The 12,198-nt window shown below is 35.4% G+C and overlaps 1 long non-coding RNA gene across 1 annotated transcript in view; it reads right to left on the bottom strand.

Moving 5' to 3' along the window:
* The window catches only part of LOC145720206 (uncharacterized), a 307,447-nt gene that overhangs the window by 273,558 nt on the left and 21,691 nt on the right, over positions 1 to 12,198 (bottom strand). The window contains exon 3 of the long non-coding RNA XR_014143039.1: positions 5,517 to 5,630. This is a non-coding gene — a long non-coding RNA (uncharacterized LOC145720206). The remainder of the gene's footprint in view (positions 1 to 5,516; positions 5,631 to 12,198) is intronic.

Raw genomic sequence — 12,198 nt, forward strand, 5'->3', positions numbered from 1 at the left:
CTCTCTATTCTTCAGATTGTATAATTTCTATCAATCGGTCTTCAAGTTTGCTGACCAGCCTTTTTGTCTGCCATCTTCTATCTGCTATTAAGCCCATTAGCATACTCTACTTTTCAAATATTACACTTTTAAGTAGAATTTTCATTTTTTTCTTTTTTATAACATCCATTTTTCTGCTGAGATTCTTCACCTGTTCAGCATCATTTCCTTTCTTGAACTATAATAGCTGACTTAAAGTCCTTGTCTAACCACATGAAAAGACACTCAACATCACTCATTGTCAGACAAATACAAATCAAAACCACAATGAGAACCCCCTCACACCTGTCAGAATGGCTAAAATTAATAACACAGGAAACAACAGATGTTGGTGAGGATGTGGAGAAAGGGGAACCCACATGCACTGCTAGTGGGAAAGCGAACTGGTGCAGCCACTCTGGAAAACAGTATGGAGGTTCCTCAAAAAGTTAAAAATAGAATTGCCTTATGATCTAGCAATTGCACAACTAGATATTTACCCAAAGGATACAAAAATATTGATTTGAAGGAGTACATGCCCCTTGATGTTTATAGCAGCATTATGAACAATAGCCAAACTATGGAAAGAGCCCAAGTGTCCACTGATTGATGAACGGATGAAGAAGAGGTGGTGTGTGTATATATATATATATGTGTGTGTGTGTATTACTCAGCCATTAAAAAGAATGAAATCTTGCCATTTGCAATGCTGTGGATGGAACTAGAGTGTATTATGCCAAGTGAAATAAGTCAGTTAGAGAAAGACAAACACCATACAATTTCACTCATATGTGGAATTTAAGAAACAAAACAGATGAACATAGGGGAAAATTTTTTAAAAAGAGGGGCAGAGGGCAAACCATAAAACAGACTTTTAACTATAGAGAACAAACTGAGGGTTACTGGAGGGAAGGTGGGTGGGGGATGGGCTAAATGGGTGATGGGCATTGAGGAGGGCACTTGCGATGAGCACTAAGTGTTACATGGAAGTGATGAATCACTAAATTCTACTCCTGAAACCAATACTATACTGTATGTTAACTAACTTGAAATTAAATAAAAACTTGGAAAAAAATAAAAATATATAGGTATTAGGGGGAAAAAAAAGAATCTGGCTGGCAATTAGAATCGCTCCTGCTCAATCCAGTCCCTTGGTGTCCCACTAGTTTTTGTCCAGTATTATATTTTAGTGTTATTTATAATCCTTTCTTTTTTTAATTAAATATATTTTTTATGCAGCCAATCAAGAAAAATTTTGAGTACAAACTGTTCATGATATATAATACTATATATGCCTATTTTATTATCTGGCAGTCTTCTTATTGTACATGTAAATTATTGACTCTTTTCTGATTAAAAAAAAGGTCATCTGTTACTTGTATCATTGTTCGCTTGTATGTCATGTATTGTATTGCTTTCCTTTGGCTGTCTTTAATATTTTCTATCCATCTTCGGTTTTTAAGAGTTTATGATGTTCCTACATATGGTTGTTTTTGTTTTTATCCTAGTTGGGGCCAACTGGATATTCCTGTTTTTTAATCAAATTTGGAAAATTTTCAGTAATTACTTTAATGTCCTATTCTCTCTTTCCTTTTCCTTTGAGACTTCAATTACATGTATGCTAGATTTCCTGCTACTGTCCCTGAGGACAGGTCACTGAAGCATTGGTTAGTTTTTTAAAAATCTCTTTTCTCTCTGTTGTTCAAATTGAGGAATTTCTATAAATTCATCTTCAATCCTTAGCAGTCTCCAAAGTAATGTTAAGGTCAATCAGTACATTTCAAAATTTCAGATATTTTATTAATCTATGCTAAATTCTTCATTTCATTCTTTTCTTAGTTTCTATTTTTTTCTGTTGAGATTCTCATCTCTTTAATTATTATTATCATCTTTATCTCAAGGGATTTGGACCTATTTTTCATAGCTTCTTTAAAATATTTCTCTACCAATTACAACATTTGGGTCACATTGGGGTCTGTTTTCTGTGACTTTTTTATTTTCTTAAGTATGAGTCTTATTTACCTACTTCTCTGCATATGTATTTATTTTTAATTTTATGTTGGACATTTTGGATGAAACTTTGTAAGGAATTGGGATTATGACATACTTGCAAATGTGTTGATTTTTTTTCACCATCAAGCAATTAAATGGTGTATACTTTTGTTCTTATAAAAAAATAAAAAAACAAAACAAAATAAAAATAAATAAATAGTCCTTGTCTTCCAATTCTAAATACTGAATTATCTTTTTTTTTTTTTTTTTAGGGTTTTATTTATTTATTTGACAGAGAGAGAGAGATCACGAGAGCAGGAACACAAGCAGGGAGAGTGGGAGAGGGAGAAGCAGGCTTCCCGCTGAGAAGGGAGCCTGATGCGGGGCTCGATCCCAGGACCCTGGGATCATAACCTGAGCAGAAGGCAGACACTTAACGACTGAGCCACCCAGGCGCCCCACTACTGAATTATCTTAAAGAATGTTTCTGCTGTCTACTTTGCTTTTGAGTATGGGCCACATTTTCCTTTTTTGTTTATGTGTGCAGTAAATTTCAAGTGTATACTCTACATTGTGGATCATAGTAAAACTCTGGATTCTTGAATCTTCCTCAAAAGAGTGCTGATATTTGATTAGCAAATACCTAAATTGCTTGGTGCATATCTTGAACCTGTGGAGGTTTGCTTTTACACTTTCTTAGGAAGGGTTTATTTCAGATTAACTTTAGCCTTCACCTTAGGAAGAATGCTTAGCTCTGAAGAAATAAGAATACTCCTTAGTTACAGTCTTTCTGGGGTTTCAATGAAAAACCCTTCTCATTTGAGAAGATTTAAATGTCAATTGCTGTCACTGCATGTGGTAGACAGTAATTCAAATCTTTGCTTTGCATTTTCAGTCTACAAGCTGTTGTTTTGCCTACATTCCTTAGAATCAGCCCTATGCATATATAGTTCAGGTTTATCCAAAGATATGAGAGAAGTTTATACACAGTGTTATGGCCTTTCCCTTCTGTGACTCCTTCCTTTTCAGTACTTCCTTCCTCAATTTCCAGCTGATTTAGCAATCCTAAACTCTAGCTCTAACCACTTAAGCATTTAGCACTATGGATTTCTGCTTGAGTCTTAGCTCCCCTTCACCACATGAACTAGGATGTGCCCTCAGGAAATAAACATCCTGAACTCACCTAGGAGCTTCCCTTATTTCAAGGGTTAGATAATTTTCAGTCTTATTTTCTTTGGGTTGATTTCCAGAGTCTTAAAATAGTTGTTTTATTTTATAGCTCATCTAGACTTATAATTGCTATCTATGAGAGAACTAGTCATATATTAGGTACTCTACCATTACCAAAACTGGAACTACCTAGAGATTTGTTTAAAAGGCTAAATATGATGAGAAAAGGCCTCATGGAATCAGGGACTTAAATGGGTTTGTTACAACGCTGGTATCATTAGAACATCTTATAGCTGCTGAATGCAAATTTTTAAAATATAGGATGTAATAAAGATTGCTGGGAAACAGCAGATAGTTAATAAGTATTGCTGACAAAGAAAGGTGACTGTTTTGGGGGCACCTGGGTGGCCCAGCTGTTAAGTGTCTGCCTTCAGCTCAGGTCATGGTCCCAGGGTCCTGGGATCAAGCCCCGCATCAGGCTCTCTGCTCCGTGGGAAGCCTGCTTCTTCCCTCTCCCACTCCCCCTGCTTGTGTTCCCTCTCTCGCTGTATCTCTCTCTCTCTGTCAAATAAATAAATAAAAACTTTAAAAAAAAAAAAAGAAAGGTGACTGTTTTTGAACTTATGAGGAAATAGCCTTAGGAAAGAAAATAATATGGTGAAAAAATCAGAATAGTCCATAATGATAATCTAGTCTAATCACTTACTTACAGATAATCAAGAAGAGGTTATAACTTGTTGAAATATACTAGATAGTTAATATCCTGAGTAGATCCAGTTATAGAACCACAAGTTCCATGATGCCATATTCTCTCAAGCCCTACATTACTTACAGACATCATAAACCTATTTCACAGTAGACAATATTTTCAGTGTGGCCATACTAATGATATCATATTTCTCACTAATTTTCTAAAGACAGTTAGATAAAGATGAGCTGCAAAAACTCATGGTAATGTCCATAAATAAGAGGTATTTGGTAGGAAGGCTGAATCATTATACTTATGTATATCATTTCTGTATCATTCCATACAGACACTGTTAGATCTTAGAACAAGGTTAACTTCTACTCGATAGGAGAAATTATTACGTCTAGAGCATAGAGTTACAAGTTTTCACAAGATATGGCAAGAATTAGTTGTACATGCTAAGACACGGCTTCCAAGGGGATTTTGGCAGAAAGGAGGGTGAAGGTACTTCAGGCAAACAGTAGGTATCAGAGTTCTATTAGGTTTGTCAACAGAGTAAGGGAGGAAAAAACCTAAAGGTTCAAGGATGTCTTAGTAGGTAACTGGATTTCATCCAGATGCAATTCAGGATGATGACTAGATCCAACAAAATGGTTTATGGGGGAGAGGGTGCCTAACTTCCACTATTATTATATATATGTAATTTTAATATATTAAAATGACATTATTTAATTATCTTATTATATATTATATTACAATTATACTATATATTATTATGTTATATTAATATATGATATAATGTTATTATTAATAACTTCCACTATTCTTCAGGTTACCATCTCTGGGCTCATCTCTACCTCTACCCACTTTTAACTCAGCCTGAGACAAAGTCTCCTTCTCTGAAACATTCATGTGAAAAGATATACATACATATATATATATATATATATATCCCTATGTTCACTGCAGCATTACTTACAATAGCTAAGATATGGAAATAACATATGTGTCCATCAATGGATGAATGACAAAGAAAATATGATATATATATATATATATACACAAGGCAATATTATTATAGCCATAAAAAAATTGAAATCTTGACATTTGTGACAACATGGATGGACCTCAAGGGCATTATGCTAAAGAAAATAAACCAGACAGAGAAAGACAAATACATGATCTCTCTTACATGTGAAATCTAACAACAACAACAACAACAAAAATAAGCTTATAGATACAGAAAACAGATTGGTGGTTGCAAGAGACAGGGGTGGAGGATGGGAGAAATCAGTGAACTATTTTTATTTTTTTTAGTTTAAATAAAGTGAATAATTTTTTTTAAAAGTCCCTCGGTACTCCTATGATTCTCTGGGCATCCCCTAACAAAGCTCAGCACACCCACCCTACAATATTAGCTGTTTGCCTTCCCCTCCCTCCAGCACACATAATATGATTATGAGGGCATTGAAAACATGGACTATATTTTTTATGTCTGTAATCCAAAGATCAACACAATGCTGGGCACATGTTAGATACTAAATCATTGTGGATAACAGATGGATGGATGGAATCCTAATCAGCTAGGGCCCCCATAACAAAATACCACAGTCTGGGTAGCTTAAACAATAGAATTTAACTTTCTTACCATTTTGGAGACTAGAAATCCAAGATTAAGGTGCCAGCAGGTTTGTTTTCTTCTCAGGCCTCTCTCCTTAGCTTGCAGGTAGTCATTTTCTTTTTATGTCCTCATTAGTTTTCTCTGTGCATGAACAATTAGACATGTGTCTTAATTTCCTCATCTTATAAAGACACCAGCCAAATTGGGTTAGGGCCCATCCTAACAGCCTCATTTTAACTTAATCATCTCTTTAAAGGCCCCATCTCCAAATACAGTCACATTCTGAGGTACTGGGTGTTAGGGCTTCAACATATGAATTTTGTGGAGACACACTTCAGCCCATAATGGATGGCATAGTAAGACAGTCTACTAGTCCAGAGTCTCAAACACAAGGAAACATGCCAGAACAGAGGTCTGTGAACTGTACTTTAGTATAAAAGAGAACCTGGGTCTTAAAAAAGAAAGAAAAGGGAATGTAAAATTTGGAGACTGAAGATATGGGTCCAAATAGTAGTCACCTTACAAACTGGACAAATCACTTGGATAAATCATTTACCTCTTCTGGATCTTGATTTCCTGAACTTCAAAAAGGGGCTGGTAATAGTACTTCCTTCCTTCCACAGGGTTGTTACAAAGATAAAATAAAATGTGTGAAATTCTTGGGGCACTTGGGTGGCTTAGTTGTTTAAGCTCTGCCTTCAGCTCAGGTCATGATCTCAGTGTCCTGGGATCGAGCCCCATGCTGGGCTCCCTGCTCAGAGGGGAGTCTGCCGCTCCCACATGCCCCTTGTGTGCTCTCTCTCTCAAATAAATAAATAAAATATTTTTTAAAATGTGTGAAATTCTTTATAGAATGTACTACAGACACTAGTTATTTTTTGTATCATTGACAGATCTGAGAAACAAGATCAGGAGATACCTGGCTTAGATCTACTGCAGGAGACTGAAACACCAGCAAGCCTGAAGATGATAGGTAAAGGGTCAGTGAATCTGAGAGTGAATCTTCCTCAGCCAAAGGCTGAAAAAGAAAAACAATCCAGCAGCTCCTGGGCCAGGAATCTTTTATCCTTTGGATCAATCAGTTGGAAAAATAGGCATTATTAACATGAATTCTTTAAGCAAAACTGATCAGAAGCATGTTAGCCTGACCTAAAATGTGATAAAGACTTCCAGGGTGTAGGTTCCCCTTTGTACTTTATATTGCTACGAAAGAAAAACTTCTAGAAACAGTTATTTCATTCTGCTGTCATAAAATGTTCAAAACAACAACAAAAAAATAGTAGTTTTTTTGGTTGTTGCTGTCTTGTCTTTGTCTATCATGGAGATGAAAGAGTAAAAATAGTTTAATTCCCTTTCATCCCAAAACTTTAAAATCAGACAGATACTGACAAGGATTCTTGAAAAGACAGGACCAGAAAGAAATACTGAAATCATGGACACTTCCACCCTCATGTTACAAAGGAAAAAGTGGGGAGAGAGAGACTGGAGCAGGTCCCTAGCCAGTGAGGGATGGAGCCAGAGTGGAACCTGGCCCTCCTTCCTAAGTCCTCAGGCACATTTGTCCATTTCCTTGCTCCATGTCTCCTTGGGGGCCTTGGAAAGCATCCAGTCCAAAACTGTCTCACATTGGTAAAGCATTAACTCCTAAAATATATATATGGGTATTTTGAACATAATTACTATTTAGTTATCTCTGAATAAAATCTCTAGAAAAATCATTGGCTCTGTGGAATCATTTAATTTACCAAGGATGGTATTTTAGTCTCTAGGAACCTCTATCTAAATTTAGACTTTTCCTGCAGCAATATTTCTTTAAAATGTAAACCAAGCACAAGTTATCCAGTTACATCACTTCACCTTTAAGCAACCGATTTTTCAAAATATGGATAAATAGCGACCCCCAGCGGCAAAACTTGTATCTACAAACTGAAGAACTGAAATAAAATGAGATGCTGTTCAGAACAATGTTGACTAATTGTGGAATGTTAGTGGCCAATAAACACACCTTTATTAAAATAAAAAAGAAAGAGACTGGATGATTCTCTCCTGAATTTTCAAAAAATATCTCTAATGAGAAGTAGAATGTTATTGTCTAATTATTTTGCTATTAAATGGTGTCATATTAATTCTAATACACTGACACTTTCACTATATTCTAAAAATTAATTAATTTGAAAATTGATTTAAAAGCTGTAACTAAAGGGGCGCCTGGGTGGCTCAGTTGGTTAAGCGACTGCCTTCGGCTCAGGTCATGATCCTGGAGTCCCTGGATCGAGTCCCGCATCGGGCTCCCTGTTCGGCGGGGAGTCTGCTTCTCCCTCTGACCCTCCCCCCTCTCATGTGCTCTCTCTCTCTCATTCTCTCTCTCAAATAAATAAATAAAATCTTAAAAAAAAAAAAAAGCTGCCATGTTTAAAAAAAAATAATAAAAAATAAAAAAAATAAAAGCTGTAACTATGAACATAAACTTTTAAACTATGACCATAATAAAGTTTTTTTTTTTAAATAGCTGACCTTAAACTACGTTTTAATGTTAGTGCTATTTCAACAAAACCCAGACAGAACACAATCCATATATCTAGCAAATTGACTTGTATGTGTTCAGTGAATGAGATATCAGTAGTGAGTGCAATGATTATTTCTGTGCTAAATAAATATTGTCATATAGGCTGAGCCTACGAAGTCTCCTCAAATTCTTAAATAATATAATTCATATACTTTCCTTCATAATGTATAATAACTAAATGTAGACATTTAGTGTCTTTTCATACCCTTTTTGATTTTATAAAATAGCTCCAAATTTTCCCACTTACAAAGCTATAAAAATTAATTCTCCCTGGAGCACTTAAATAATATCATGATTCGTATTTTACATTTCTTTTTTTTTAATTTTATTTTATTATGTTATGTTAATCCCCGTACATTACATCATTAGTTTTTGATGTAGCGTTCCATGATTCATTGTCTGCGTATAACACCCAGTGCTCCATTCAATACATGCCCTCTTTAATACCCATCACCAGGCTAACCCATCCCCCCCCACCCTCCTCCCCTCTAGAACCCTCAGTTTGTTTCTCAGAGTCCATCGTCTCTCATGGTTCGTCTCCCCCTCTGATTTCCCCCCTTCATTTTTCCCTTCCTACTATCTTTTTTTTTTTTTTTAACATATAATGTATTATTTGTTTCAGAGGTACAGGTCTGTGATTCAACAGTCTCACACAATTCACAGCACTCACCATAGCACATACCCTCCCCAATGTCTATCACCCAGTCACCCCATACCTCCCACCCGCCAACACTCCAGCAACCCTCAGTTTGTTTCGTATTTTTACATTTCTATATAAAACATGTGGTGGACTTGCTCATGACATATAGCCAAGCCACCACTGAATTTGACTGCCTGGTTTTAATTTATCCTGAGCTTCTATTTCCTAATAAGTCATTTTGTAAGACTTTTTACTTTGTCATTATTTCCATCACCAATATTTGGAAATGCCTTCATTCCTTTTCAGGCCTATTTTCAACAAAATAGAAATCCACTAAATCCTTGTGTGTGTGTGTGTGTGCATGCGCACATGCATTAATGCAAATGGATAATTGGCAAATATCAAGGATCTTCTGTAATCTATAAACTTTGAATTATGGCTGAGGTTTAAGATATACATCAAAACATGCACATTCACACTGTACATGTGGTCAACGACAACTATGAACTCTCATTTAGGGTAACAGAGGTCTCAACACACTTTGAAAGGGAACTCTTGATAATATAAACATAAACTGAATTAGAGAAAAGCATGCTAACATCAATTGAAGCTGAATGTTTAAAATGTTTGCTTTGATGTCTATGAAATACAGGAAAACTAATTCTGACTTTGACAGTAATTTGTTTACTCTGTTTAGTTTATAAGGACTTTTCAACTATCCAAATTATTTTCCTGTGTGTGGGAAGGGACATGTCATTCACATGTGAGGACGCATTTACAAATTAACAGAATTTTGTTTTGGAAAATCTGGCAAACTGCTACTTGGGGTTTTTACTTTGGGACTTCTCTTTCCAACTAAATGGTTTATTCATTGAGCTAATTATCATTAGGGTCACTTAATTTCCCTGAGATGTTAGCATAACACAAGGATGAGTAAAATACATTAATGGTTGATTTAAGTCTAAGAATATATTCAGAATAAATTATCTCACTTTTGATGTTCTAATTTCCCCTATAGGACCAATACCCAACAACAAGTCATTGAATTTTATAACTGGCAAATAGAATCAGAATATACAAATCTGTGATTCTACCATTTAATCTAAGACTATAAATACTACATACTGTTGAAGGAGGTATATTAAATGTTTGTCAGGGTGATATTATATCGACCATAACTTTTTTGGGGGGGAGTATTTTCATGGTTAGCAATAACTAACCTGGAGGCCCTGAAACATTCTTCTCTATGATCAATGAAAGGTTAATTAAAATGTTTATTAGTTTTGGGGTGCCTGGGTGGCTCAGTCGGTTAAGCATCTGACCCTTGGTTTCAGTTCAGGTCATGATCTCAGGTTCGTGGGATCAAACCCGCATCAGGCTCCGCTCTCAGTGCAGAATCTGCTTGAGATTCTCTCTCTCTGCCTCTGCCTGGCCCAACCAAATAAATAAATAAATCTTTTTTTTTAAATGTTTATTAGTTTTCTGTTAACTAGATAACAAACATAGCAGTAACGTGAGTAACAATGGCAGTAACAGCGGCGACAGCAGCTTCCATTTGTTGAGCACTATGTGCTAGTCATTGTTCTAATGTCTTTACATTAATTAGCTTGGCTAACACAATCCTATAAGGTAAAGAAGAGAAAAATATGCTTAGCAAGGTTATAGACCAAGGTCAGATAGGTGTTAAGTGGTAAAGATTAGAAGTCAAAGGTCACAAAGATATTTATGTGGTAGATGTCATGAGTCTAAAGTCACACAGACAGTAACAGGTAGAGATTATGTGCCCAAAGTCACACAGGCAATAAATGATAGAGGTTAGATATTCAAGGTCAGATGGGTGGTCAGTGGTAGAGGCTATACGTCCAAGATGACACAGGTGGTAAATGATCACATCTCTCTAGCCTCCCTTCTTTCACTGATAAACTAAGGGCTTTGGTCTGAGTGATTGTGGAGGACAGTGCTAGTCACCTGAAGTTTATTTTTCCTTTTCTGTATAGTAAGAGAGCTAAAGCTGACATGACTGCCTAACCAGGACTCTACTTCCCAGTACCCCTTGTAGACTTGCTTACTGACTGAGTTTCACCAATGGAATGTTAGTAAAAGTGACCTTACCTCTTCCAGGTCTGGCTTTACAAAACCTAGCACTGAGAAAAAAAATTAACTTTTATTTTCTTTAAGCCACTAAACTATTGTTAGTTCTGTTACAGTAGACAATCCTTAGCTTCACTAATACAGGGAACATTCAGAGACCTTAAATTCTAAAATTTAATCAGAAAATTAAAAGATGGTAAATGTTATGCTCATAAATGTCAAAACAAACAAATTTGGTTTATGAAACTAGGATCCCCAGCACTAGACTTCTTTTACTAAGATGATTTATAATATACATCACTTCTGAAATTCACTTCCCTGGATTCTAATAATTTTATCTTTCTTCATATCGTGGCATTGCTAAATATAACCTTAACATCCCCTATCATATTTCCTTACACTTTTAATACATAACATAATCTTAAGTGAAAACTGTAATAAAGAGATCATGCTATTTTCTATGGATAAGAAATTCTGTCAGATCAATTTTCTAGCATTTGAAAAACTTTATGCTCAGAATCCATGACTAAATTGAAAGAGATTTTCTTTCTGTAATACCAATCACCTTGAATTCTAATGAATATAAAAAAGGGAAAAACATTGTGAGAATCAATCAATTCATTCTTTACCAGAACAGCAGCTTCCAGTAAGTAGTATATGGAATAATTTATATTGTGAAAAATATGTTTGATATTTTCTTGTTGAAATTAGTTCTGTGGAAATTATTTTAGGTATGGCAAGATGGGGGCACATTACATAATAGTAGCAGTTTCATCATTAAGTCCACAAGTATTTTGAGGTATCTGTTAAATGCTCCCATGGATCAGCGTGTCACAAAAATGTGTAAGACACTTAGAATAAAGCTGGAGAACTTATATGTCTTGATTTCAAAATTTATTACAAAGCTACCATAATCAAAACATTGTGGTCCTGGCATAATGATAGACTGAGAGGACAATGGGACAGACAGAGCCCAGAAATAAACCCTTGCATATATACTCAAAAGATTTTCAATAAGATTTTCATTCAATGGGGAAGGGGCAGTTTTTTCAACAAATGGTGCTGAGGAAACCGGATATCCACATGCAAAAGAATGAAGTTGGACCCTTACCTAATACCAAAAAATAACTCAAAATGGGCCTAAACACAAGACCTCCAAGTACAAAACCCTTAGAAAAAAAGGAAAAGAAAAGAAAACATGGCATTGGATTTGGCAATAATTTTTTGGATATAATGCTGAAGGCAGAGACAACAAAAGAAAAAAACAGATTGAACTCTGTGAAAATTTTTAAATTTTGTGCATCAAAATACACTATCAACAGAGTAAAAGTGCAACACACAGAATGGGAGAAAATATTTGTAAATCATATATCTGATAAGGGATTACTATCCAGAATAGAGAACTCCTAAAA

This window comes from Leptonychotes weddellii, chromosome 2 (genome assembly GCF_054177405.1).
Source record: "Leptonychotes weddellii isolate Sample4059 chromosome 2, ASM5417740v2, whole genome shotgun sequence".
Taxonomy (NCBI): Eukaryota; Metazoa; Chordata; class Mammalia; order Carnivora; family Phocidae; genus Leptonychotes; species Leptonychotes weddellii.